The sequence below is a fragment of the Suricata suricatta genome, chromosome 12 (genome assembly GCF_006229205.1).
Source record: "Suricata suricatta isolate VVHF042 chromosome 12, meerkat_22Aug2017_6uvM2_HiC, whole genome shotgun sequence".
Classification (NCBI taxonomy): domain Eukaryota; kingdom Metazoa; phylum Chordata; class Mammalia; order Carnivora; family Herpestidae; genus Suricata; species Suricata suricatta.
Genome location: NC_043711.1, coordinates 102,379,426 through 102,406,577, shown reverse-complemented (window position 1 = coordinate 102,406,577; position 27,152 = coordinate 102,379,426). Strand labels below are relative to the sequence as shown.

Here is a 27,152-nt window from a genome sequence, read left to right as displayed (position 1 = left end):
GAGTTGGTACCCCTCAGAACTGTCCTCCCGGAGCCCCCAGCAACTGGGCAACGACAGTTGGGGGGTCTCCCCGCCTGTGGCGCTCTCCACCTGGGACGTGGCCGGTGAGGGCGGCGGCCGGCCTCGGGCCCCCAGGGGCTCGCCACGCAGCGCGTACGAGGAGGCGGACGGCCCAAAGGGAAGGGCCCGGCGGCCTGGGCCCAGCACGAAGGCCCCGGTAGGTTTTCTCGAAGGCGGCGGCGGGGAAGGGGCGGCTTCTGGGCGCCGACGAGGCGGGAGGGACACCGGAAGCTGGGCGCGCAGGTGCGGGGACAACCAGCTGCCTCGTGCGGCTCTCTAGCACCTTCCACCTCCGGCTCCATCGCACCCCTCCAAAGGATCGCCGAGCTCTGGTCGATTTCTCAGTTTGTTCAGGTGTCTGTGCGGCCTTAGGATGGAGCAGTGACTGCAAATGTCCCTACGCGCCAGACCACAAAGTCCGAGTCCCGTTTTCTTTTTTTCTTTTAAAAACTACGTTGGCACTTTTAGTTTCTTTGCCTTTCCGTATACAATTTGGAATCAGCTTGTCTATGTCTACAAAAATCTTTCTAGGATTTTGATCGGTATCGTCCTGATCTTATAGATCCATTTTTGGGGGGGGGGGTGAAATTTATACTATAATCACATCGAGTCTTTCAACCCAAAATACAAAGATACCAAATACCTCTGCATTTCCCAAGGCCTTATTTGATTTCTTTCATCAGGTTTTGGTATCTTTCTGCATGCAGACTTTGCACATGCCTTGTTAGATTTTAGTCTATACATTTTTAATGCCTTTGTAAATGGTATCTCAAAATTGTGCATTTTCTAATTGTTCGTTGCTATTGTGTAGAAATGTAATTGATTGAGTTGACCTTCATATTGTGGCCTTGCTGAATTCATTTATTAGCTCTAGAAACTTTTATAAATTATAATCATGTATGAATTCTACGTAGACAATCATGTCATCCATGGATTGAGAGCTTTATTCTTGATCACCAGTTTATGTGGCTTTAACACCATCTTAATGTGGCTTTTTTAAAACTTTGTTTTTAATGTTTTATTTATTTTTGATACAGAGAGACAGAGCATGAGAGGGGGAGGGGTAGAGAGAGGAGGAGACACAGAACGGGAAGCAGGCTCCAGGCTCTGAGCTGTCAGCACAGAGCCCGACGCGGGCAAGAACCCACGAGTGTGAGATCTGACCTGACTTCGGAGCCGATGTCGGATACTTAACCGACTGACATCCAGGCACCCCTTGGCTTTTGTTTCTTATTCTTCCCTTGTTCCACTGGTTAGGGCCTCAAGTGTGATGTTGAATGCAAGTGGTGGGGGTGGACACTTTTGCATCATTCCTGATTTTAGGAGAAAGCCTTGAGTTTTCACAGTTAAGTACGTGTTAGCTGTAGATTTTTTTGTAATTGCACTTTCTTTTTTTTTTTTTTTAATTTTTTTTTACTGTTTTTTATTTATTTTTGATACAGAGAGAGACAGAGCATGAGAGGGGGAGGGTCAGAGAGAGTAGGAGACACAGCACCGGAAGCAGGCTCCAGGCTCTGAGCTGGCTGTCAGCGCGCAGAGCCTGACGCGGGGCTCGAACCCACGAACGTGAGATCTGACCTGAGCCGAAGTCGGAGGCTTAACCGACTGAGCCACCCAGGCGCCCCTGTAATTGCACTTTCATCAGGCTGAAGATGTTCCTCCTATTCCTGATTTGTGGGAATTTTTTACCATTAATGGATATTGAGGTTTGTCAAATGCTGTTTTAGTTTTTCTTCTCTTTCTTGTATTGAGGTTAAGGTGTTCATATGGGTTTTCTGCGTTGGTCTGTTTATTACATTAATTGGGTTTTTGGACATTGAACTGATTTTGCATTTCCAGGATCACATCCTCCACTTTGTCAGGATATAGTATATATTATGTATTTCTGGATTCAACTTGCTAATGTTCTGTTGACAGTTTTATGTTCCTGAGGGATAATGACCTGAAGGTTAATTTTTCTTGTAATATTTATTTCAGGTATGGATATTGGATAATGGCCTAAAAAGATGGGTTAGGAAGCAATTTCTTTTCTTCCATTTTCTGGAAGCTTTTGTGAGAATTTCTTCTTTAAGTGTGTGGTGGAATACACCTCTGAAGTCATCTAGGCCCACAGTTTTGTTTTGAAGATTTTGACCTACAAATACTGTTTCCTTGTTATCTATAGGGATATCAGGATCATCTAGTTCCTCTTTAGCGGGCTGAGGAAGTTTGTGTCTTTCAAAGAATTTGTCCGTTTCATCTAATTTGTCAAATGTATAGGTATAATTTTGTCTAAATATCACCTGATCCTTTTAATGTTTAAGATCTACAGCATATGTAACATTATTCATTCTTTATTAATATTGGTAATCTATCCCTTCTCTTTCTTTGTGCCCCTTGATCAGGCTACAGTTTTATAAATTTTATTGATCTTTCTGAGGAATTGGTTTTTGGTTTGACTAATTTTTCTCTATAATTTTTCTGTTTTCATTCATTGATTTCTGCTTTTATCTTTATTTGCATTTTTTTGGTTTTTATTTATTTATTTTTTTGTTTATAGTTTATTGCCAGGTTGGTTTCCATACAACACCCAGTGCTCTTCCCCACAAGTGCCCTCCTCCGTGCCCATCACCCCCTTTTCCATTCCCCCTCCCCCTTCAGTCCTCAGTTTGTTCTCAGTATTCAAGAGTCTCATGATTTGCCTCCCTCCCTCTCCCTGACTCTTTCCCCCTCCCCCTCCCCATGGTCCTCTGCTAAGTTTCTCCTGTTAGACCTATGAAAGACAACATATGGTATCTGTTCTTCTTTCTGCTTTGGGTTTAAGTTACTCTCCTAGTTTCTTAAGTTTTTCAGATCACTGACTTGATACCTTCTTTTCTAATATGAGTATTTAATGCTGTCATTTTTTTCTCTAAGTATTTTTTCTGCTTTAGCTTCGTTCTACACTTTTTGTGCTCCTTTCATTTAATTCAAAATATATTTAATGTTTATCTTTTTGAGAGAGAGAGCGTGCGAGAGTGTGTGCATGAGCCAGGAGGGGCAGAGAGAGAGAATCCCAACCAGGTGCTGTCAGTGCAGGGCCCGATGTGAGGCTCAATCCCATGGACGGTGAGATCATGATCTGAGCCGAAATCAAGAGCCAGATGCTTAACCGACTAAGTCACTCAGGTGCCCCACAAATATCTTTTTTAATTGAAAACAGTTTGTATCCAACTTTTTTTTTAAGTTTATTTATTTATTTTGAGAGAGACAGAGCACAAGTCGGGGAGGGGCAGAGAGAGGGGGAGACGGAGAATCCCAAGCAGGCTCTGCGCTGTCAGCTTGGAGCCCGTTGTAGGCCTTAAACTCACAGCACCGTGAAAACCTGAGCTGAAGCCAAGACTCGGACTCTTAACTGACTGAGCCACCCGGGCACCCTGTAATTCAAAATATTTTTAATTGCCCTTCTGACTTTTCCTTGACTCATGGGTTATTTAGAAGTATGTTAATTTCCGAAGAGTTGAGAATATTTCAGGTATTTTTTGCTCTTGGTTTCTAATTTAATTCCTTTGTGGTCAGAAAATACACTTTGTGTGAGATTTGCTTTATTTCCCACAACGTGGTCTGGCTTGGTCAGTGTTCCATGTGTTCTTGAAAAGGAAAGAGTACAACCCTGTGTGTGGTGTTCTATCAGTGCACTTGTGTGTGCTTCATTCAAGAGCCATTTTACATGAGTTCTCTGTGTCTTGCCACTTGAAACGTGTTTCCCCCCCCAGTAAGGAATTATGATTGGCATCAGTCTTTTGCCCGATCCTGTGGCCACAGGAGCAAGGCTTTCTGTTTGGCGCCCCCTCCGGGACCATATGGCCGGAGTAGAGGGTCATCGTTTCCCCAGAGGCGTCGGACGTACTGGCCTGGCAAGACCAATAAACGTTCTTTTCCGTGTGCATGCGCACACATGCATGTGGACAGGCACGTGCTCGCAATGCCAGTGTGTACAGTGTTTTTTTAAAAATTTTTTTAAATGTTTTATTTATTTTTGATACAGAGAGAGACAGAGCATGAGAGGTGGAGAGGCAGAGAGAGAAGGAGACACAGAACCGGAAGCAGGCTCCAGGCTCTGAGCTAGCTGTCAGCACAGAGCCTGACGCGGGGCTCGAACCCACGAACGTGAGATCTGACCTGAGCCGAAGCCGGAGGCCCAACCGACTGAGCCCCCCAGGCGCCCCTGGACAGTGTTAAATATCATCCCACATGCCTCTCTCACATACCTCAGACATCTCACTTTTTCCCCAAATGGCGAGAATGCAAAGTTGTGTCCAATTAAAACACAGCTCCCGGTCCAGTTCTCTAGTGACATCCGCATGCCTTTTGATAACGTCTGAATATTGCTCCCGCCGCGGTAGCCGGTGTGCCGGACGGTGAACGGACACACCTGCACCCCTCCTGGGGCCTCTCGGCGCAGAAGAGCAACTAGAGAAACCTGCAGGGCCGCCGTTCTGCCTGCCTTCCCGGTCTGTCCACACGACGCTTTCAGCGAGCTGTCATGTGAGGTGTCCGAGGGCACCAATCTCTGGCCCAGCATGAGACCACTTTGAGGAAGGGTTGGAAAGGAGTAAAGTACATCTGTCGCGCGTGCGGAGTCAGAAGCGCACACCGGTTTCCAGGCATATGTTGGTTTTCTCCAGCAAGGAGAGATGGGAGTTTCTGGAGAAAACCGTCTGGGGAACCTTACGCTCCCTCACCCTCCTCGTGTGCAGCGGCCGGTCCGTGGGCTCTGGGGGGGGTGTCCTAGGGATGGGCGCGCACCCCTTCCCGAGTATTTGGTGGCGATGGCCGTCTGTAGCTGCCACAGTCCTGCTTCCCATTCGGATATCGGAGGCAAGGGAAGTTTCCGTGTTCTCCCCTGGGCCTGCCTGCCGGACTTCGTCCACCCTTACTAGGTGGCCGGAGGGGCATTCGGAGGCTGTCGGTTGCTTAAGTCAGAATAGAAATTCCCCTTGGGACGTGCCTGCCTTGGGAGGACCTGATCACAGCCCCGCTGATCTCTGGAGCACATGACCCTCGCTGGGAACAGCAGGTAGTGGTGGCGTTCAGGGGGCTTAGGGGCCAAATAATTAGCACCAGCTGAGAATAAATCTCTGGCAGACCAAGATGTGGGTGTGTGTGTTTTCTTCCAGCACGCGTCTCTCTGGGAAACTCGAGGTAGAAAACTTGACCCCATGGATCTCAAGGCCGCCTGACAGCTGTGTGACTGTGGACCAGGCTGTCAGAGTGGATGAAGTGATCCCCACTCAGACGTCAACGGAGGCCTTGCCCTTCTTGTGTCTTGATTTAGTTGATGTTCTGGAGTTGGGCCTGTTGTCAACGGATCTGGACTTACTTTGTGAGGGAAAAAAGGGTCGTCTGTCGCTTTAATTCCTGAGAACCCCGACAGTACTGCACAACAGCCAGGGATCCCGAGGGCATCGCGCTGTCTCATAACGTGCGATACCCACGGCTGCCCTGGTGCCCGGGAGGGGACTGCAGCCCGCGGTGGCCGCCCGGACCAAGCCCTTCGACTCTCCCGTCTCCTGCGATGGGCCAGGAACCATTCGCAGCGCCGAGCCGCCGGCGTGTCCGGGCCGAGAGGACAGCCCGTGACGGCTCGTTGTACAAGGCCGATGTCTCCCTCGCCAGTCCGTTCCTCGAGGTGAAGGTAAGTGGGGTCTTTCCGGGCCTCCCGGGAGACATGACAGTGGGCGGGGGAGGGGTCCTGGTGCGTGGGAAGCGCCGGCCAGTCCCAGTTCAGCGCTCCTGCCTCCCGAAGTCTTTGAATTCTTTCCTCTGTCTCATGCCAAAGTGTTTCTGGCGTTTCCATTTCATCCGGTCAGAGCACGTTCAGAACGTTAGTCAGAACAGCAAACTGCTGGAGCAGGTGCCTGAGCCTCCGAAAAGAGCGGCTCAGCGCAGTAACCTCATCCCACGGCAGCGTGGACGTCCCCGCCCTGCCGCGTGGGCAGACCCGTGCTGGTCCTTCACGCTGCAGCTCTCACTCCCGGAGCACATGGAGTTTCCATCCTGGTTACCAGCCAAGCCAGCCTTTGAGGTCGGAGGGCACGAGAGGAGTGGAGATCTTTCCCAGAAGGGAGGGGACGCAGCCCCGCAGGGCGGTTCCCAGGGGCGCGGGCTGGACGCGCTCCACCGCCCCTGGGTGGCTCTGCTGGGTCCCCAGGCCGTCAGCTCTGCCTCTCACCCTTCCCGGTGACTTTCAGTCAGAAGCACTGTCGACGCACGTTCCACACGTGGGAGGAGCGGTCTCAGACGGGTGTCGTTTTCCGGGGTCCTGAGCCCACTTACGTCACCACTTCCAGAGTCGTGGAGCGTGACTGTAGAGAGGCGCACCATCTGTCGTGTGGGCTTTACGGCAGCCGGCACCGATGGGAGCCACCGGTCTGCGTCAGTGTCGGCCTGTCCGAGTCCCCGGTCTCCTTCAGATGGGCCCGGGACGACGGTGGTGGGGGAGGGGACGGGCGTGCGCAGTGTGCTGCCTTTTCTTACTGCCACGTGCTTCTCACACCGTGTGACCGTGTGACCTCTCTCTCCAGAGCGCACGGTGCAGCAGTTTTTAGTGTGTTCACAGATTGTAGTCGATTTAGTTCTAGAGATTCTCATCACCCCAAAAAGGAACCGGTTCCCATTAGTAGTCGCTCCCTATTCCTCCCCCCCAGCCCCTGACAACCACTCATTTATTTGCCATCTCTGTGGATTTACCAATTTACCTCTTCTGGGTATTTCATATAAATGCAGTCACTTATATTTCACGAAATACAGTTTGAGGTTCACCTTGTTGTGGTATTTATCACTGCTTTGTTCCTTTTTGTGGTTAAGTAATATTCTGTTACGTGGATAAAACACAGTTGTTTATCCATTCATCAGTTGATGGGTATTTGCGTTTCTGCTTTTTTGGCTCTGATGAGTAGCGCTACTATGAACCTTTGTGTACAAGTCTTTGAACATGGTTTTATTTCTCTTGGGTATATACTAGGAGTAGAATTACTGGGTCGTGTAGTAACTCGATGTTTAACTTTTTGAGGAACTGCCAGTCTGTTTTCTTTAACTGGCGGCACCGTTTTACATCCACACTGGCAGTGCGTGAAGGTTCCGGTTTCTCCACATCTTTCCACTCCTTGTTGCTGCCAGTTTTTTATTATAGCCGTATTAGTGGGTGTGAAGGGAGGTGTGTTACTTTGTATGTAAGCATGCAGAGGGAAGAGGAATGTAACTACATGTAATTGCTTATTATTTTTACAGAATAGCTAGGGACCTTTTTGTGAGAAACTAGCAACACCGGTAGCCTCTGGAAGGCGGGAGGGGGGAGTCAGGAGCTGGGACCTGGGCTGGGAGAGCTTATGCTACCTACACGAAGTCATTGTGTCGTATTATATGTTTATTTTTGAGAGAGAGAGGGAGACACAGAATCCGAAGCAGGCTTCACGCTCTGAGTTGTCAGCACAGAGCCCGGTGCGGGACTTGAACCCACAAACCGTGAGATCACGACCTGAGCCAAAGTCAGGCACTTAACCAACCGAGCCACCCAGGGTGCCCCTAAGTCATTGCATTTTATTTATTTATTTTTTAAAAATGTTTCTAACATTTTTTTTTTTTTTTTACAGACAGAGAGAGAGTGTGATCAGGGGAGGGGCAGAGAGAGAGAGAGAGAGAGAGAGAGAGAGAGAGAGAGAGGGAGACACAGAATCTAAACAGGCTGCAGGTTCTGAGCTGTCAAAACAGAGCCTGACATGGGGCCCGAACCCACGAACCGTGAGATCATGACCGGAGACGAAGTTGGATGCTTGACTGACTGAGCCACCCAAGCTCCCCAGGTCACTGCATTTTACAAAAATATGTGGAAGTATTAGCTATACAACTAACTAAATTTATGTGAACTTTAAAGATACTAAAACATTTATGAACTTACAGCAGGGGTTGACCACTGACCTGTGGGCCAAATCTGACATGACACCTGTTTTTATGTGCCCATGAGCTAATTAGTTTTTTGCATTTTTTAATGGTTGAAAACAATAAAGGAGACTCTTTTGTAGCACATGAAAATTACTTGAAATTCAAATGTCAGTGTCCATAAATAAGGTTTTATTGGCACACAGCCGTGCTCATCTGTGTACATATTTTCCGTGGGTGTTTTCCTGCTACTGCCGGGGGACCGCGTGCGGCGCTCTCTCTGCTCCCCTGCTGCTCGGAACAGGCACGCCGCAGTCACACAGCTATGAGCCAGCGGCACTCTGAGTGCCACCGGGACTGCACACTGGGGCTTCTTTAGTTTTTATTTCTTTATTTCTCAAAGTAAGCTCTATGCCCAACGCGGGGCTTGAACCCATGACCCCAAGATCAAGAGTCACGTACTCTACCGACTTAGCCGGCCAGGTGCTCCTCTTGTGACTTCTTTAAAACAAAACATTACCAGTGCCTGTCTTCTGTGTCAGGACAAGAAAGGAGGACGGAAGCACACTGTGAGTGTCACGCCTGCGAGGATAACGGAGGGAGGGCTGTGTTCTCGGTGACACAGCCGCACCTCGTGTCGATGGCCTGGTGGCACTGCAGCCGCCCCAAAAGGTACGCCGTGTGTTGCCGTCGCTGGACCAGACATTCCTCAGAGCCCCCCAGATCGCAGGAACGTGACAGGCAGAAAAAAACATGATTTAAAACACTACCTTGTCAGGGCAGAACTTCTTCACGTACATAACAAATAAAACAGAATCTGCTACCAAAGTAAGTTATAACGCGGCTCATTTGTTAGCCAAGAACAGTAGCCGTTTATAACTGGTAGGTTGGTCAAATGGTGTTTGATTGCAACAGCTGAATAAATGTGTCCAGGAGCAAGAAACAAGAACAAGACCCGAACTTGAGAAGATTAGCCTGGCGAGGAGAATAGTGGCTTGCAGAGTTTGGGAGCAACGACAGTTTAAAGACAGGGCAGAGGTTGCTATGTGGTTGTTGGGGATTCGAGGGCTTGATGCGAGGTTAGAAAGTGACCGAAGACTCAGCCTCTCTGAGTAGTCTGCCCCGAGCCACTGCAGGGAAGGACGCCTGTAAGGCTGATAAAAAGAATCGATAACACGCGAATTTGGCACAACTGAGGTGTGTCACGACTGACTGTCACCTGTGTGGAGCAGCAGTCGCCGAGCTGCACGACCGTGCGAGGTTGTGGGAACGGCAGGTGTGCAGACCTGCGGAGGGTCACACATTCCTCCCCAGCGGGTACGTGGAGGCAGACACGGGACTCTGTCATGCTGTTGTTGAACCAGTCCTGTGAGTCGTGAGCGCCCATTTGCTCGGGTGGACGTGACCCTGGGGCCGATGGGTTCTGTCAGAAATAAAGGGTGAGTATCCTGGCGTGGCCTGACATGGAAATGGGAAGGCCTGTCAGTAGCGAGGTATCAAGATGTTTTGAGCTCAGAGCCAAGATTGAAATTTTTCTGAGTAGCAAGCACCTCCTTCAGCGACTGCTAGTATACATTGCATGGCTTTGGAAATTGCATCTTGTGGACTTGAAAATGTTTTTTAATAAATTCAAACTAACATTAACAGGCAGTACAGTGCTTTTGTGCAAAATTCATATTGTCGTAATGTCATTTCAACTTTGCTAAGACTGGTTTTAAATTTTTTTTTAACATTTATTTATTTTTTGAGAGACAGAGCACAAGTAGGGGAGGAGTAGAGAGAGAGGGAGACACAGAATCTCAAGCAGTCTCCAGGCTCTGAGTTGTCAGTACAGAGACTGACGTGGGGCTCAGACCCACAGAGTGTGAGATCATGACCTGAGCTGAAGTCGGACACTCAACCGACTGAGCCCCCCAGGCACCCCTTCTAATACTGTTTGAATCACAAGTAACATCAGGCAGCTTTACCTACTTCCCACACTGTCCAAAGTTGAAATTAGAAGGAAGATCCCATTCCTGTGCAAACTTGTGGTACGTTTATTTTTTGAGCTCACTCTATATTTAAAGCAGTGTTTTGTAGAACTTGATGCAAGCTCAAAACCCATTTAACTGTGCAAAGAGCGGCTTCCACATAGCTGCCAATTGGAAGCGATTAATCTGTAACAGAATGACATGCTAAAAGGCAAATTTCAAGAGAAAAAACTAATAGAATTCTGTAATTGCCTTGTGGGTGATGGATTTGTTTAATTAAAACCACAGGCTTATGGACCAGTCCCAGTTTGGGCAGTACCTGTCTGTGTCCTGTTTGAAAGATGAAAACATAAGATCTCATTACAGATCAGCGTTAATAGATGAGTGTGTGTGATTGGGTTTGATTATGGGGGCACCAAATGTTACTCCAGCTGTTTTGCTAACAAGGATTGTTGGTGAAAAGTATTCTGTTCTTCTTGTGAGTAGACCTAATAATAAAACATATATTTATTGTTACATTTTTCATTTAATCAATCAAAAGTTTGTTTCCTCTCTTGTTCTAAAAGCACGTACATTATTGAGTTTCCCCTTCATCCACAGAGCCTAAGATGCTTGCTCTGAGGTGTTTTAAGGAAGCTTACGTGTTAGACCAGAAAGCCACTCTCTCGACAACAGCTGCCTGCGTGCACATTCTTCTCAAGTGCACACGGGACATTTTCCACGGTAGACTATATATTAGGCCACAAATTAAGTCTAAATAGATTTAAAAAGATAGATATCATACTAAGTATCTCCTCCAAACACAGCGGGTGAAGTTAGAAATCAATAACAGAAGGAAAGCTAGAGGATTCATCAATTAGTGCAAATGGGAACAGCACTCTTAACCAGTGGATGAAAAAAAATCATATAAGAAATTAAAATATTTAGAGATAAATGAAAACAAAAGCACAACAAGCCAAAACTTAGGGAATGCAGCGGAAGCAGTACTAATAAGGAAATTTATAGCTATAAACGCTTACATTAAAAAACAAGAAAGATCTCAAATCAGCAACCTAAACTTACAACTTGAGGAACTAAAAAAGAGAAAATATTAAACCCAAAGCTGGCAGAAAGAAGGAAATAAAGATTAGAGCAGAGATAAACAAAATAGAGAACAGAAAAACAGAGAAATGCATGAAACCAAAAGTTGGTTCTCTGGAAAGATCAAACTGTCCAATCTTTAGCTACACGGGCTGAGAAAAGAGAAGACTCAAATTCCTAAAATCAGAAATGAAAGCAGGGACGTTACTATCAATTCTACAGAAACAAAAGGATTATAAGAGATTACTGTGTAAAACTGTATGCCAGCAAATTGGATAACCTAGATGAAATGGATAAATTCCTAGAAGCATCAAACCTACCAACATAGAAAATCTGAATAGGCTTATAACTTGTAAGGAGATTGAATCAGTAATCACAGATCCCCCAAGAAAGAAAAGTCCTGGACCTGACGGCTTTATTGCTGAATTCTACCCAATACTACAAGGAGAACGAATACCAGATGTTTCAAATGTTTCCAAACAACTAAAAAAACCAAACACTTCCTAACTCCTTTTTTTTCCTTGTTTCTTCTTCCCCTCCTTCCTTTGTTCCCTGTGCAAAAAAAGTGTGTATGTGTTATTAAAGCACAGGGATAGGACCCATGGCCAGAAAGAGCTGCACTGTGATTCTGAGGACTGATTGATTTTATTGAGGCTGCCATTACCTCAGTCCCAAAGCCAGATAAAGATGCTACAATCGGAGAAAACTGCACACAGTGTAATATAGCACATTAACAGAAGGGAGGGGAAACCTCACATGATTATTGCAATTGATGCAGAAAGAGCATTTGACAAAACTCGACAACCGTTCTTGACAAAAACACTCAGCAAGCTAGGAATAGAAGGGAACTACCCTCACATAAAAGCCGTCTCTGAAACCTGCAGTGAGCATCACAGTCAACAGTGAAGAGGTGAAACCTTTCCTCTAAGATCAGGAGAAGGAAAGGATGCCCCCTCTCACCACTCCTTTCAGTTTTATACTGTAAATCCTAGCCAGCGCAACGAGGCAAGAAAAATAGGGCCGCCTGGGTGGCTCAGTCGGTTGAGGGTCCAACCCTTGATTTTGGCTTAGGCCATGATATCACAGTTGTGAGATCGAGCCCCACACTGGGCTTTGCACTGACAGTGCAGAGCCTGCTTGGGATTCTCTCTCTCCTCTCCCCTTCCTCTGCTCATGTGTGCGCACCCTCTCTCTCCCTGTCTCTCAAAATAAATAAACCTTAAAAAAAAAAGAGGCATCCAAGTTGCAAAGAAAAAAGTATAATTATCTCTGTTCCTGGATGATGTGATCCTATATATAGAAAACTCTGAAGATTCCCCCCCCTACACACACAGCTGTCCAAACTATTGCATGAATTCAGCAAAGTAGCAGGACACAAAGTCAACATACAAAGTCAGCTGCATTTATGTACACCAGCAGTGGACAGCTTGCAAAGGAACACTTCATTTGTAATGGGACCAAAAAGAAAAAGACGTAGAAGTTAATCAAGGAGGTGCAAGAGGTACAGTGAAAACTACAGAGCAGTGAAAACGGAAAGACTTTAAAGAAGACATCAATAAATGGAAACAAATCCCACCTTAATGGACTGAAAGATGTGATATTCCTAAGATGCCCCTACTACCCGAAGCCATCTATAGCTTCAATGTAATTCCTATAAAAATCACTTAAAATTTCTGTTTTACGAAAGTAGAAAAGCCCCATCCTAAAATTCATAGGGAATTTCAAGGAACCCTGAATAAGCAAAACAATTTTGAGAAAGAACAAAAGAACTGGAGGACTTCAAAATGTACCACAAAGCTACAGTGGTCCAGACACTATTGTGCCGACAGACTAGTGGAGAGAGTAGAAAGACCTGAAATAAATCCTTGCATGGATGCTCAGATGATTTTTGACAAGAGGGGGCAGAGCCATCCAGTTGGGAAAGGATAGTCTTTTCAACAAACGATGCTAGGAAAATTGTGTAGCCATATGCAAAAGAATGAAGTTGGACCCTTACCTAACACCATGTACAGAAATTAATTCAAAGTGGATCAAAGATCTGCATGTAACACTTAAAACTATAAAAACCTTAGAAGAAAACAAGGCAAAAACTCCCCAGCATTGAGTTTGGCAATGATTTTTTTTTTTTTTTGGATATGGCATCAAAGGCACAGACAACAGAAGGAAAAAAATACTTAAAACCTAGGTTTCCTGAAAATTTAAAAGTTTTGTTCATTGAAATACAGTATCAAAAGAGTAAAAAAGGTAACCCACAGAATGGGAGGGAATATTTGAAAATCAATAAGGGATTAATATATAGAGAATTCCTAAAACTCCATGACAAAAATCAACCTGATTTTAAAAATGGACAAAAGACTTTAATGGATATTTCACCAAAAAAGATATACAAATACAGCTAATAAGCACATGAAGGACACTTAACATCACTAATAGGGAAATGCAAATCAAACCTACAATGAGATACCGCCCCACACCCAGTAAGATGGCAACGATCAGACGGAAAATAACGTGTTGGAGAGATGTGTAGAATTTGGAACCCTCGTGCACTGTTGGTGGGAATGCAAAATAGTACAGCCACTGTGGAAAATAGTGTGGCAGTTCCTCAAAATATTAAAAATAAATGACCATAGTCCATTTGTGGGTATATACTCAAGGAATTGAAAGCAGGATCTTGAAGAAATATTCGTGTACCTATATATATATGGCATATATATATATATATATATATATATATATATATAGCAACATTATTCACAGCAGCTAAAATATGGAGGCAACCCAAGTGTCCCTCAGGGACTGGATAAACAAAATGTAGTATATGCATACAGTGGAATGTTACTCAGCTGTAAGCAGGAAATCCTAACACATGCTACCTGGAGGATGTTATGCTAAGTGAAATAAACTAGTTGCAAAAAGACATTCTGTATGACTCCACTTACATGAGTTAGTGTAGACAAAATCATAGAGACAGTAGGGCTAGGGAGAAAGGGAAATAGAAAGTTACTGTTTAAAGGGCATAGAGTTTTGGTTTTAAAAGATAAAAAGAGGGACACCTGGGTGGGTCAGTCGGTTTCGTTTCCAACTTCGACTCGGGTCATGATCTCGTGGTTCGTGAGTTTTGAGCCCCACATTGGGCTCTGTGCTGATGGTGTGGAGCCTGCTTAGGGTTCTCTGTCTCTCCCTCTTTCTCCCCCCTCCCCCACTCTTTCCCTCTCCCCTGCCCCTCAAAATAAATTTGAAAAGATAAGAAGAGTTATAGTGATGGATGGTGGGGACGGTTGCACAATATCATGAGTGTACGTAATACCCCTGAACAGCACACTTAAACTAGTTGAGATCGTAGAGGAGGAGGAGGAGGAGGAGGGTCTTGCTTGGCGAACCTAACAGCTATTTGGGGTGCAAGGCTATGTTCCCAAGAGACCACAGAGGCCTGCCCTTCTTTCCCTGGACTTGTCCACCTGACATTTCGAAATACAGTTGACCTTACAACTGTATTATATCCTTCCTTTGTTGTGAGGATATAATATATGAGCCATGTACAAAATCTGTGTTGTTTGTGTTACCAGTAAGGCTTCCAGTTGACAGTAGGCTATTAGTATTTAAGTTTGGGGGGGTCAAAAGTTATGAGCAGATTTTTGACTCTGTGTAGGGTTGATGCCCCAGAGCCCTGCATAGCTCAGGAGTCAACTGTAACTGCCCTCAACCCTCCTCCAGAATAAGGTCTTTAATTCCTTTGAAAAAAATATTAATTGATACTAAATAGATTATAATTGATGCTGAATTGTAATTGATGCAATTGGAATTAATAATGATTGTAACTGAAACCTAGTTAGCCACAGATGGAAGATGTTGGAGGATGAACAGATTATTTTGAACACTATTTGGGTAACCAAATAATAGATTCGAGGAAGTTTCTTTATTTTTTAAGTTTATTTATTTTGAGAGTGAGAGTGAAAGGGTGCACGTGTGAGCAGGGGAGGGGCAGAGAGAGAGGAGGGAAAGAGAGAGTCCTAAACAGGCCCTGAGCTGTCAGCAGGGCTCAGTCCCCCAAACCTGGAGATCATGACCTGACTCAAAATCTAGAGTCATGCTTAACTGACTGAGCCCCTCAGGCACTCCCGAAAGTTTCTTTTTAAAGAAGTAATCCAACTAATGCACGGAAACAGAATGCTACTATTAGTTTTTGACCATCTTTCAGCCCCTGATGAATTGGAATTGGACAAATGTGTAATGACATGTATCCATAATTATGGTATAAAAGTCCTCTATGCTCCACTTATTGATTCCTTCCTCCAACGGTACCTGGCAATCCTGATTTTTTTTTTTTAACTGATCTTTTACCATCTCCATAGTTTTGCCTTTTCCAGAATGCCGTATAGCTTGGATCCTCCAATATGTAGCCCTTTGACAGTGATACGCATTTGAGTTTCCTCCCTATCTTTTTATAGCTTGGTAGCTCCTTTCTTTTTAGCACTGAAGAAGATTCCATTGTCTGGATGGACCACAGTTTATTTACACATTCACCTACTGAAGAACATCTTGCTTGCTTCCAACATTTGTCAATTAGGTATAAAGCTGCTATAAATATTTGTGTACAGATTTTTATGTGGACGTAAGTTTTCAACTCCTTTGGGTAAATCCCAGGGAGTGTGGTTGGTAGAATGTATAGTAAGAGTATGTTTCATCTTGGAAGAAACAGCCCCACTGTCTTGTGGCGAAGCCGCGCCATCTTGCGTTCCCACTGACAACGGGCGCGGCTTCCGCAGTTTGCGTCCTCACAGGCAGCGGGGGGGTCTGCCGGGTTCGGGATCTGGGCTGGCCCGGCGGGTGTGATGTGGATCCCGTCGACGGTTCAGTTTGCGGTTCCCTGATGAGACGCGGAGCATCTTTTCCTGTGCTTCTTTGCTACCTGTACATCTTCTTAGGGTTTTTGTTTTTTTTGAGAGCGAGAGAGAGCACAAGCCCGCATGCGCACAAGTCAGGGAGGAGCAGAGAGAGGGCGAGACAGCATTCCAAGCAGGTGCCCACGAACTGCGGGACCATGACCCGAGCGGAGACCAGGAGTTGTTCACCCAACCGACTGAGCCCCCGGGTGCCCCCGGCTCCTGTACGCACATCTGCGCTGAGTTGCCTGTTACGGTCTTAGGCCCGTATTTTAAATGTTTTCTTTCCTACTGTTGAGTTTTAAGGGTTCTTTGTATAGTCTAGATAGAAGTGTGTTATCAGATGTGTCTTTTGAAAATATTTTCTCCTGTTCTGTGTCTTGTCTTCTCATTCTTTGACACTGTCTTTTGCAGAGCAGAAGTTTATGACTGTGGGACACGTGGGTGGCTCAGTTGGTTAAGCATCTGACTCTTGATTTCAATTCAGGTGGTGCTCTCAGGGCCGGGAGGTCAAGCCCTCATTGCACTCTGCAGTGAGCGCGGAGCCTAAGACTCCTCCCGCCCTGACCCTCTGCCCAGCTCGAGCACTCGCTCGCTTTCTCTCACTCTTTCTCTGAGTTAAAAAAAAAAGTGTTTAATTGTAGTGAATTCTAGCTCATCAATTATTTCTTTCATGGATTGTATCCCTGGTGTTTTATCTAAAAATGCATCCCTGTATCATTTCATAGGTGTTTTATAGTGTTGTGTTTTACATTGAGATCTGTGACCCAATGTAAAGGTGAAGGTGTGTGTCTTGATTCATTTTCTGCACATGGGCCTCCAGTGGCTCTAGCATCGTTCTTGAATAAACTGCCTTTGCATCTGTTAAAAATCAGTTGGCTACATTAATGTGGGTTCATTTCTGAGCTCTCTGTATTGTTGCCACTTTCCCATCTTGATTACTGTAGTTTTTTTTTAAGTTTATTTATTTTTGAGAGAGACAGAGACAGAGGGAAGGCAGGGGAGGGGCAGAGAGAGGGAGACACAGAATCCAAAGCAAGCTCCAGGCTCTGAGCTGTCAGTACAGAGCCCCCACATGGGGCTCAAACTCACAAACTGGGAGATCATGACCTGAGCTGAAGACCGATCCTTAACTGACTGAGTCACCCAGGCGCCCTGCTTTACCGTAAGTCTTACAATCACATAGCATCAGCCTTCACCTTTGTTCTCCCTTAATATTGGGTTGGCTATCCTGAGTCTTTTGCCTCTTCACATAAATTTTGGAATGCATTTGTTGATATCCACAAAATAATTGCTGCGGCTTTGATTGCGACTGCAATGAATCGAGTCGGGAGGTCAAGTTGGTAGAAACTGACAGTCTGACAATAGTGAGTCTCTATTTCAGACACATGGAGAGCTCTCCATTTATTTAGTTCTTCTTGGATTTTGATCATCAGGGGTTTATAGTTTTCCTCGTGTAGATCTTGTACATATTTCGTTATATTTATACCCCAGTATTTCATTTTGGAACGCTAACATAAGTAGTATTTTGGAGCACTAATGTAAATAGTCTTAGGAGTGTGTGTGGATGTGTGAGTTTATCATATTCCCCTTATTCATTGCTGGGACATGGGTAAAGCAGTTTACTTTTGCATTTTAAATTGAATCCTGCAAACTTGCTATCATTGCTCATTAGTTTTCAGAGTCTCCCCCCCATTCTTTTAGATTTCTTACATGCACGATCATGTCATCTGCAAACAGACAATTTTGTGTCTTCCTTCCCAAACTGTATGCCTTTTATTTCCTTTCCTCATTCGCATTAACTAGAAATCCCTGTAGAGTGTTGAAAAGCATGGGAAGAAGGACATCCCCCATTACACCTATTTCAGTGGAAAAGCTTTGAGTTTCTCGCCGTTCAGTACAAGGTCAGCTGTGGGAGGGAGGGCTGCAGGCGTTCTTTATAAAGGTGAGGAAGTTTTCCTGGTTCACTAAGAGATTTTATCACGAGTGGGTGCCGGGTTTTGACAAATGCCTCTTCTGCATCTGTTAATACGACCACGTGATTTTTTTCCATCTGTTAATCATGTGGGCATGCATCACCTCCATTGATTTTCAGATGTTGAGCCTCGTTTCCTTGCATCCCTGGGATAAACCCCCCAGGTCATAGCGTATGATTCTTTTTATACATCATTGGATTCGATAGGCTATTTTTAATAGTTGACCTAGAGTTTGCAACATACCGTTAGAACGAATTTACATCCTCTTTAGGTAACACTATTCCACGGTCCCACATCACAGGTAGCGCGAGAACCTTATGATAAGAAACTTTCTTAATCTTCCCTCCCATCCTTGTATTGTTGGTGCCGTTCATTTCACTTACACACAATCGTATGTAAGCACATGCATCGACATGAACAGGCATAACTGGATATATTATTGCTAATACTATTTTGAACAAAGTATTAAGATCTATTATTAAGAGTATTAAGAATATATTAAGAACAATAAGATGTATTAAGAATATGAAAAATAAAATACAGAGTTTTTATCTTCACGATCCTGCTCTGATGCTCTACCTTACTTTAGGTATATCTGACTTTGATCACACTAGAGTTCTTCTCTTTAAAGGACTTTTAACACTTCTTGCAAGGCAGGTCTACGGGCAACAAATTCCCTCAATATTTGTTGGTCTGAGGTTTTTTTTAAAGTTTATTTGTTCACATCCTAGTTAGTTGACATCCAGAGTGTATTGGTTTTAGGACTAGAACCCAGTGATGCGTCACTTACGTCACTTACGTACAACCCCCAGCGCGCATCCCGGCCAGCGACCTCCGTCATGCCCGTCCCCCATCCAGCCCAGGTCCCCCCCTCCCCCCGCCTCCCCTCCCAAAACCCTCAGTTTGTTCTGAGGGTTCGTTCTCTGTGTTTAAGAGTCTCTTACGGTTTGCCTCCCCCTCTGTTTTGGTCTTATTTTCCCTTCCCTTCCCCCATGTGCATCTGTTGTGTTTCTGTCTGAGAAGATGCTTATTTCTCCTTCACACGACGCAGAACTGTAGGTGGGGGGGGGCGGTTTCTCTCCTGAACGCGTTGTAAAATTTAATTTTATTCTGCTCGCATGGTTTCTGAGGAGAAGTCGAATATAATTTTAGCCTTCGTCCTCTGTGGGTAAGGTGGGTCTTTCCCTCCGGCTCTCTTAAGGACTTGTCCTGTTCATCTTTGATTTTCTGAACATCAGAGTTTGAAATCCTGTGCCTAAGTGTAGTTTTGTTGTGTTGTGTTTGTTTGGCATTAATCCTGCTTCGTGTTCTCCGCGCTCCCTGACCGTGTGGCTCTCGGTCTGACGTTAGTTCGGGGGAACTTCTCAGTCATGACTGTTTCAGATATTTTTGCTGCTGCTTTCTCGCTCCTCCATCTGGAATTCCCGTCACACGTCACAGCGCTAGTTCTCGTTGCGTGTCTGATTCTGAGGCTCCTGTTGAGGCGTCCTCCGGCTCGGAGCGCTGTCCTCAGTCACGCCCCGTCAGCTGGTGAGCCCGCCGAGGGCATTCTTCGTTTCAGCGCTTTTGCAATCTGTAGCATTTTTGGTCCTTAGGACCTGCACCCCTGCCACACCGCCCCCCCCTTCCTGCGCACCGCCCACCCGATGTGTCAGTGCACGTGGCACGGGCACACATCAGAGGCGTTGTGGGCCTGCTTCTGTCCAGACCGCCACGAATCAGCGAATGCTGCAGGTGAAGTGAACCTGGTGGTTTCCCGGTGCATATAAAGTTCGTTTACAGTGTAACGTGTTCCATTCAGTGTGCGACAGCATTACGTCTGCGCAAACAATGCCCATGCCTTCATGTGAAGTACGTCACGCTGGGGCGCCTGGCTGGCTCCGTCGCTTAAGCTCAGGATCAGCGCAGGTTGGGTTCGAGCCTCCCGTTCGGGCTCCGCGCCGCCAGCTTCAGATTTTGTGTCTCCCTCTACTTCTCCCCTCCTCGTGCTCTATCTCTGTCTCTCCAAAATAAATAAACATTTAAAAAATTGACATAAATAAAGTAAATAAATAAATATATAAAGTATTTCATGCTAAAAATGCTAACCGTGATTTGAGCTTTCAGCAGGTTGTGACAACTGATCATAGGTCACCCTAACAAATCCAGTGATAATGGGAGAGCTCAGAATACGGCAGGAGTTCCCCGCATGCGGCACGGAGACACGGAGTGAGCAACTGCCGCTGGAAAAATGGTGCTGATGCACTTGCTCGACATGGTTGCCACAAACCCTCCTTTTGTAATTAAAAATGCGGTATCCGCAAAGTGCAGTTAAAGGAGGTGTGCCTGTATATTTTCTTAGTTGTTTTAAATTTCCTGTCTGACAGTTCCAACATCCCTGCTATGTCTGGTTCCAGTGCTCTGTCTTTTCCTTTTTTTTTTTTTTCCTTGCCTTTAGGTATGCCTCGTCCTTTTCTCCTGATGTACTGGGTGGAGGGACAGTAAATGGGCCGTTTAGTAAGGTGGTGGTGAGAGGTGTGGGGGAGGGGAAGCGTTCTGTAGCTGATCTTTGTCCCTTGGCCTTTTGTGAGCTTCTGTCTCTGGGCTGTGAACGTCGCGGTGTTTCTCAGGCCGTGTCTCCCCACATAGGCGGGACGGACTGGCTGTGATGGGGGTTTTGCCTGCCCCGGGGCCCTTGGCTCTGGCTGACACTTTCCTCTGAAGGCAGGTCTTGTCAAGAGCAGGTGGCTCTGGGGTGTTTAAAAATGGTTCCTTTTCCCCTCCCTGGATGGAAGTCCAAGGGGGGTTTTCACAGACACTTGTGGGAATCTGGTCGAGCTCCCGCTGTTACAACTCCTGGTACCGTGGGGGCCCTTCCAGGACTGGGCTTCTGCCTCCGGACGCCATCCGTCCAGCCTGGGGTCCCCTGCCGGCGCCGCTCCCCCTGCGGTGGGCCTCCCTCTCCTCGTGCATCTGCCCCCCGCATCTGCTGGCCCCTCTCTCCAGCCTCAGGCAGTGGTTTGCCACATGTCCTCACCCCCCCCTCCTTTCTCAGATCCAAGAACAGTTGTTGATTTTTCAGTCTGGTCAGCATTTTCCTGGATGTCGGATGGAGTGGCGGTCCCCGCGCTCCTCTAGTACGGACCAGGACACCGCACTGGTCCACACGACGCTCATCGTCACGTGAGCTCCTCGACGTGGGGATGCTCGCTCAGCACCACGCAGCCCGCCATGGTGTCCCTCCTCCTCCAGTTTAGCGCTGGAGGCCTGTTGTGTGACCTCTTCCTTGCCGGTGTCCTAATTCCATTGCCCTGTCGTCCTTTTGCCGCATATGCTTTCGGAACCTGACCCTGGGTGACTCCCTGTCACGCCTACACGGGTGGCTAAGGCCAGCAGAGGAGAAAGCACACAACAGGGTAACCCATGTCCTAGAAATTCCTAATCACCAACATCAACCAGACAGTTTGTCCTTACCTCCTGCTTCCTCCTTCTGGTCGGCACATACTCCCTTTCTCTGCAAGGATGCTTCAGACATTCTTTCTCTCCCCAAACCTCTGACTCTGCTGCTCTCCACCAGTTGCCTGCTATGGCAGAGAGATCCTGGAGGCCATCACGGCCGTGCCCCGTCACATCCACACCCCTGAGGCAGACCCTTGCCAGCCTCTGGCCCCTCTGCCACAGCTTCCTTCCTGCATTTTTTTTAGAAATTTATTTTTTTTAATGTTTATTTATTTTTGAGAGAGAGACAGAGTGCGAGTGGGGTGGGGCAGAGAGAGGGGGAGACATAGAATCTGAAGCAGCTCCAGGCTCCGAGCTGTCAGCACAGAGCCAGACTGAGGGGCTCGAACCCACAAACCATGAGATCATGACCTGAGTCAAAGTCAGATGCTTAATCGATGGCCCCCCAGGCGCCCCTTCCCCCCTGCGTGTTGTAAGAGAAGCGCCCCGTCCGTGCACAGTGCGAACCCCTGACCTGGGCGTGTGGCCGTCCCCCGGCCGCCCTCCTCCACCTGCAGATTCAGTGTTGTCTTCTCAGAATAGTATTTTTCCCCCTTTAGCATTTAAACACGCTCAGCTTGCTTCCGCCTTAAAGAGCAAAGCAAAACAGAACCATCTTGCCTTGACCTGATCTCCTCTGGTCGCCACCCTATGTTTTTTCTCTCCGTCACAGACCAGCTCCTTCAAAGGATTGTCCACCGTTCCAGGTACTGTGACGGGGTACAAATCACCCTCCTCGAGTGGCCTTTATTATCCTGGTGGCTCCTGTGGGTGGGGAACTCGGACAGGGCACGGTGGGGTCTCTCGTTTCTCCTTGGTGCCTCTGCGCTTCCAGCCGGTGGCCTCAGATCTGGACTGGAACTCCCCTCCTGAATGTTGTCCTCGTGCTGAGCCACGGGGGCCCACGTGGACAAGGGCAGCACCCACTCGCGCAGAAGCAGCTGGGGCCACAAGAAGCCACGCTCCTGACCTAACTGTCCTACCTCATCGATTCGCAGATGCGGCTTTTCTTTTTCCATTTCCATTTCTCTGCAGCCAGAGCCGTTCAGGTAATGGCATGTACTGGTTTCACGGTGGCACCTGTCTTCCTTCTTAGTGGCGAGGATGACAGAGGAGTGGTGGCTTCTTCCGGGAGGGGACACACAGCCTCATGGCTCAGACGTGTCCCCCTCAAGCCAGTCAGCCCGTTGCCACTTGGCACCTAAGTTTGGAGTCTCAAAGGCAGCGAAGCCACCATGCCCGTGATCTCCCCGCTGCCTCCCAAGGTGGGGCCCTCGTCCAGCTCCCTGCCCCAGAGGCAGCACCTAGAAAACCCCGTCTCTCTAACTCCTAACCAGTCCATCACCGTGTTTGTTTTCTCTCCCCTTTTCACTTTTCCGCTGCCACCTCGCCTGTCCTGGATTCCAGCACCCCGCACTTGATTACCCTCCTTCCTTTCTGGCTCCTCCCCAGCCGTCCACCACACTGCAGCCGGAAGGATCCTCTCAAACCCATGCTTGTTCGTGTCCGTGCCTTTAATGAGAAGCCTTCAGCAGGCCTCCCGCCGCTCTTAGGATAACGTCCCTCTTCCAGAAGCTTTTGATGATTCCCTCCTGGAACATTCGAGGGGCCCTGCTCTTTCTCCTCTTCCCTGCCTGGGTCTCACCCTGCAAGGGACTTTGCGTGCTTGTGTGTAGACGCCCCAGCTGTCTGTGTCCAAACCATCCACACCCTTGGGTTTCTTGGTCACTCCTCAGGCTCAGGACTCCGTCTACCCTTGGAAAGGTGTCCCTGGAACAGAAGACTTCAGAAGCCCTGCAAGCAGGTGGGGGCTTCTCAGGCGGAAGACTCCAGGGATTTGAGTATTGGAAGTGTTGTCCAGGCCGGACACTGGCTCGAGGCGGGCATGTTTCTTCGGCATGGCCGATGCCTTGTTCTGGAGAGAGGGACGGAAGACGGCCGAAGCGAAGGGCTCTGAAATGCGGGGCCCTGAGCTGGGGGCCCGGCTGCTCGCTCAGTGGGCCGTGCTGTGCTCGGTGACGTGGCGCCTGGTCTCTCAGTGGAGCCCACGCAGGCCTCCCCGTCGTGCCTCCGTCACTGTGACCTTTCCTCCCCCAGACCAGTTCTGTCCTACCTCATCTTAGGGCTTTCGCACATGCAGAGAGAGAGACTGGACTTTTGAGTTACTGGAACCAATATGTTCTCTCTCCCCCTCCCTCTCTCCTTCCCCCCACCCCCACTTTGGAACACACTTTCCGGCTCCTTGCTTGGCCGGCACCCCCTTTGCTTGGCTGGCACCGCCAATTGGTGTGAATCATAGCAATTTAAAACATCTGCCAGTTTCCAGTCGGAAAATCGGTTCACCTACACATGTGAGCAGAAGTGTAAGTTGGCCCAACCTTGACCAGGTAGCTCTGCATCAGAACTTGAGATTCATTTCTTCATTCAACACACATTTATGAGGTTAAACATTATCTGGGTGAAACATCTTAGGTTCAATGTCACTGCCTCCAAATTCACTCCAGGCTCGGCTCAGATCTCCTGCTACCTACTCTCAAGCCATCCCCCCACTTTCCTGTAGCACTGAACATGGCCATACCTGTCTTGTTCATTGTTTCTGTGTGTGTGTGGGTTTTATTTTTTTAGTGTTTATTTTTGAAAGGGCACAAGTTAGGGAGGGGCAGAGAGAGAGGGAGACACAGAATCTGAAGCAGGCTCTAGGCTCCAAGCCGTCAGCACAGAGCCCGACATGGGGCTCGAACTCATGGATCATGAGATTATGACCTGAGCGGAAGTCAGACGCCTAACTGACTGAGCCTCCCAGGCGCCCTTCTTGTCATTGGTTTTTAACCTTTACCTTCCCTGTGGAACGTGGACTCCCAAGGGGGCTGGGACTGTCTGCTTGTTCACCTGTCTTCTCGGGTGCGTGGAATCATGTCTTACATACACTGAGCACCCAAGTCATATTTGCTGAATGAACCAGTGAACCTCACTCTTCCATAGAGCCACCCAGTCTTCCCAGAAGGTTGGACCAATTTACACTTCGACCAGCCATGGTTGAGCACGCTGACTTTTCTACTGGGAGTTCAGACTTTTACAAGTTTTAGTAGTCACATCTTCCACAAGGTGTTACATCGCCCTAAGTTTTCAGAATTGTTTGTTCATGGCATTTTTTCAGACTTCCATCGGGGTGTCCATCTTGTACTCATCTCTAAGAGCTCTGGCATAAATGGGGTGCCAGTGCTTTGTTGACCTGTGGGTAACGTATCCCCCACGCCCACCTGTCATTAGTCTCTTGATCTTGCTTAGAGAGATTCTGGTGGTTTGGTTTATTTTCGTGCTATGGAAGTTTAATATGAGCCAGTGTCTTTCTGGCATTGAATTTTAGCATCATGGTTGGAAAGGCATTTGCCAAGTCTCTGATTCTTTCATTCAGCAGTATTTTTTGCCAGCTCTTGAATGGTTTCTTTCCCCCCCTTTAAATCTTTGTCCATACTAACGTAACGAATGAGACAGAAATCTGGCATTTCCAGGTCCTGCCTGTCCATTGTATTTTCTCTCTTTCATGTCCCTCTGGGGCGACCTGTCGTTGCAGTGTCAGGTGGAGTGAGCCCAGCTAGCACGCATGATCAGTCAGACCATTCCATCTCTCTAGCCACAGTGATTGGTCCAGGGAAGGGCATGTGGTGTAAGTTGGGCCAATCAGAATTTCTGCCTAGGGCTGCATTTTTTTTTCCTACCAGAACAATGGGAAAGAACCATTGTCTTTAGGGTTAAGTCTTTAAGTTGCTACATGTGTTCAGTTATTGGACGCCACCACATACACATTGGGAGAACTTCTGGGAGAGATGGAAAGAAAGATGGAGATCTGATGACATTATCCGCACACCTATATCCAACTGTCCCATTACCCACTAGACTTCTGAGTTACTGGAGCCAATATGTTCATTCTCTTTCCTTTTTCCTTCCTTCCTTCCTTCTTCCTTCCTTCCTTCCTTCCTTCCTTCCTTCCTTCCTTCCTTCCTTCCTTCCTCACTCCCTCCCTTCCTGAGTAAGCGACCGAAGGGCAGAAGGAGAGAGCAAGAATCTCAAGCAGGCTGCGTGCTCAGCATGGAGCCTAATGGGGGCTTGATCTCACAACTATGAGATCATGAAATCCAGAGTCAGAAGCTCAACTGACTGAGCCACCCAGGTCCTCCCAAAATGTTCTTAAAAACAAAAACAAAAACCTCCACTGTCTGTCGCTTGCAGTCAGAAGTATCCTGGATATATGACCTTACTTCTTACATCAAACAGTAAGCTAGGAATCGTCTGTTGCTTTGTCTGCCCAGAAGAGTATCCATTCTTTCCTTCCCACCCACTTCCCCCCAACTTGTTCTGGGAAAGTTTTTGTTGTTGTTCCTGCCTTGTGGTTTGAAGAGATGCTATCAGGTGGCTCAGTTGGTTGAGCATCCAGCTGGCTAAGTGAGCGCCTCTTGATTTCAGCTCGTGTCATGATCCTAGGACCGTGGGATTGAGCCTGACGTTGGTCTCCTTGTTGATCATGGAACCAGCTTCAGATATTTTCTCTCTCTCTCGGGGCGCTGGGTGGCTCAGTTGATTAAGCATCTGACTTTGGCTTATGTCATGATCTCATGGTTCGTGGGTTCTAGCCCTGCATTGGGCTCTCTGCTGTCCGCATAGGGCCCATTTCAGATCCTCTGTCTCCTTCTCTCTCTGCCCTTCCCCTGATCAGGCTCTGTTTCTCCTTCTCTCAAAAATAAACATTAAAAATTAATAAAAATTTTAAAAAGATATTTTCTCTCTCTCTCTTCCTCTGCCCCTCTCCCCCTCTCACACACACTTTCTCTTTGAAGTGAAATGAAATGAGATGAACTGAAATAAGGAGGTGAAAGCTGTCATTTTGTAGGTCCACCTTCCCACTCACCTTTGATTGGTCTAGGAAAGGCTCATGATTCAAGCCTGGCCTATTCCGTTCTTGACGTTTTTTTCCCCAAAGAGTTGGGAGATGAGATGCAGTCCATTAAAATAATCGATTACTTTCTGGCAGAACAGGAATGTGCACATATTCATATTAGTCCACATCCAAAAGATACTAAAGGATATACAGTAAAAATTTCTATAAGCAGCTCTTGAAAATCAATAAGAATGATACAGAAACTCTAATAGAAAAAAATATAAACAAGCAATTTACAGAAGAAGATATCTAAAGTCAATAAGCATATGAAGAGATACTTAAACTCATTAGAATTTAGAGCAGTAGTAGCTATCATTTTTACACGTGTTTGGCAAAATTTTTAAAATTGGTCGTTGTCAAGCTTTGGCAAGATGTGGGGATAAATGCCCCATCGTGCCTGCTCGTACGTGTGCTGGAGCAGCCACTGTGGACAGTGACAGGGTCCTCTTACCGAAATTAAGTACACGCCCGCCTGCCCAGAAACCCCGCTCCTGGGCACGTGCAGAGTGGTGGTCCAGGGGGCCTGGGGGGACACGTACAGGGGTGTTCATCGCTGCTGGGGCGGCAGGGAGGGGAAGGCAGCGGGAGGCGTGTGGGACTGCCCACGGCTGTTCCGTAGGACTGAAGTTCCCCGCCATTAAAAGTTAGGTAGAACCATGTGACATGCTCTGGCCATTAGAATATGGGCAGAGGGGGTGTATCACGTCCAGATGGGAATCAAGACAGCGTATGCTTTGCTACGTTCTTTTTTTTTTTTAATGTTTTACTTATATTTGATACAGAGAGAGACAGAGCATGAGAGGGGGAGGGGCAGAGAGAGAAGGAGACACAGAACCGGAAGCAGCTCCAGGCCCTGAGCTGTCAGCACAGA

The 27,152-nt window shown here is 47.1% G+C and overlaps 2 long non-coding RNA genes across 2 annotated transcripts in view; both read left to right on the top strand.

Moving 5' to 3' along the window:
- The first annotated feature begins 16 nt into the window (after window positions 1-16).
- Window positions 17-27,152, top strand: part of LOC115275097 — a 48,170-nt gene continuing 21,034 nt past the window's right edge. Inside the window, exon 1 of the long non-coding RNA XR_003901393.1 lies at window positions 17-217. This is a non-coding gene — a long non-coding RNA (uncharacterized LOC115275097). The remainder of the gene's footprint in view (window positions 218-27,152) is intronic.
- On the top strand, window positions 4,187-6,842 carry LOC115275098. The gene is made up of 3 exons (XR_003901394.1): window positions 4,187-5,098; window positions 5,199-5,716; window positions 6,273-6,842. It is a non-coding gene; the product is annotated as an uncharacterized LOC115275098 (long non-coding RNA).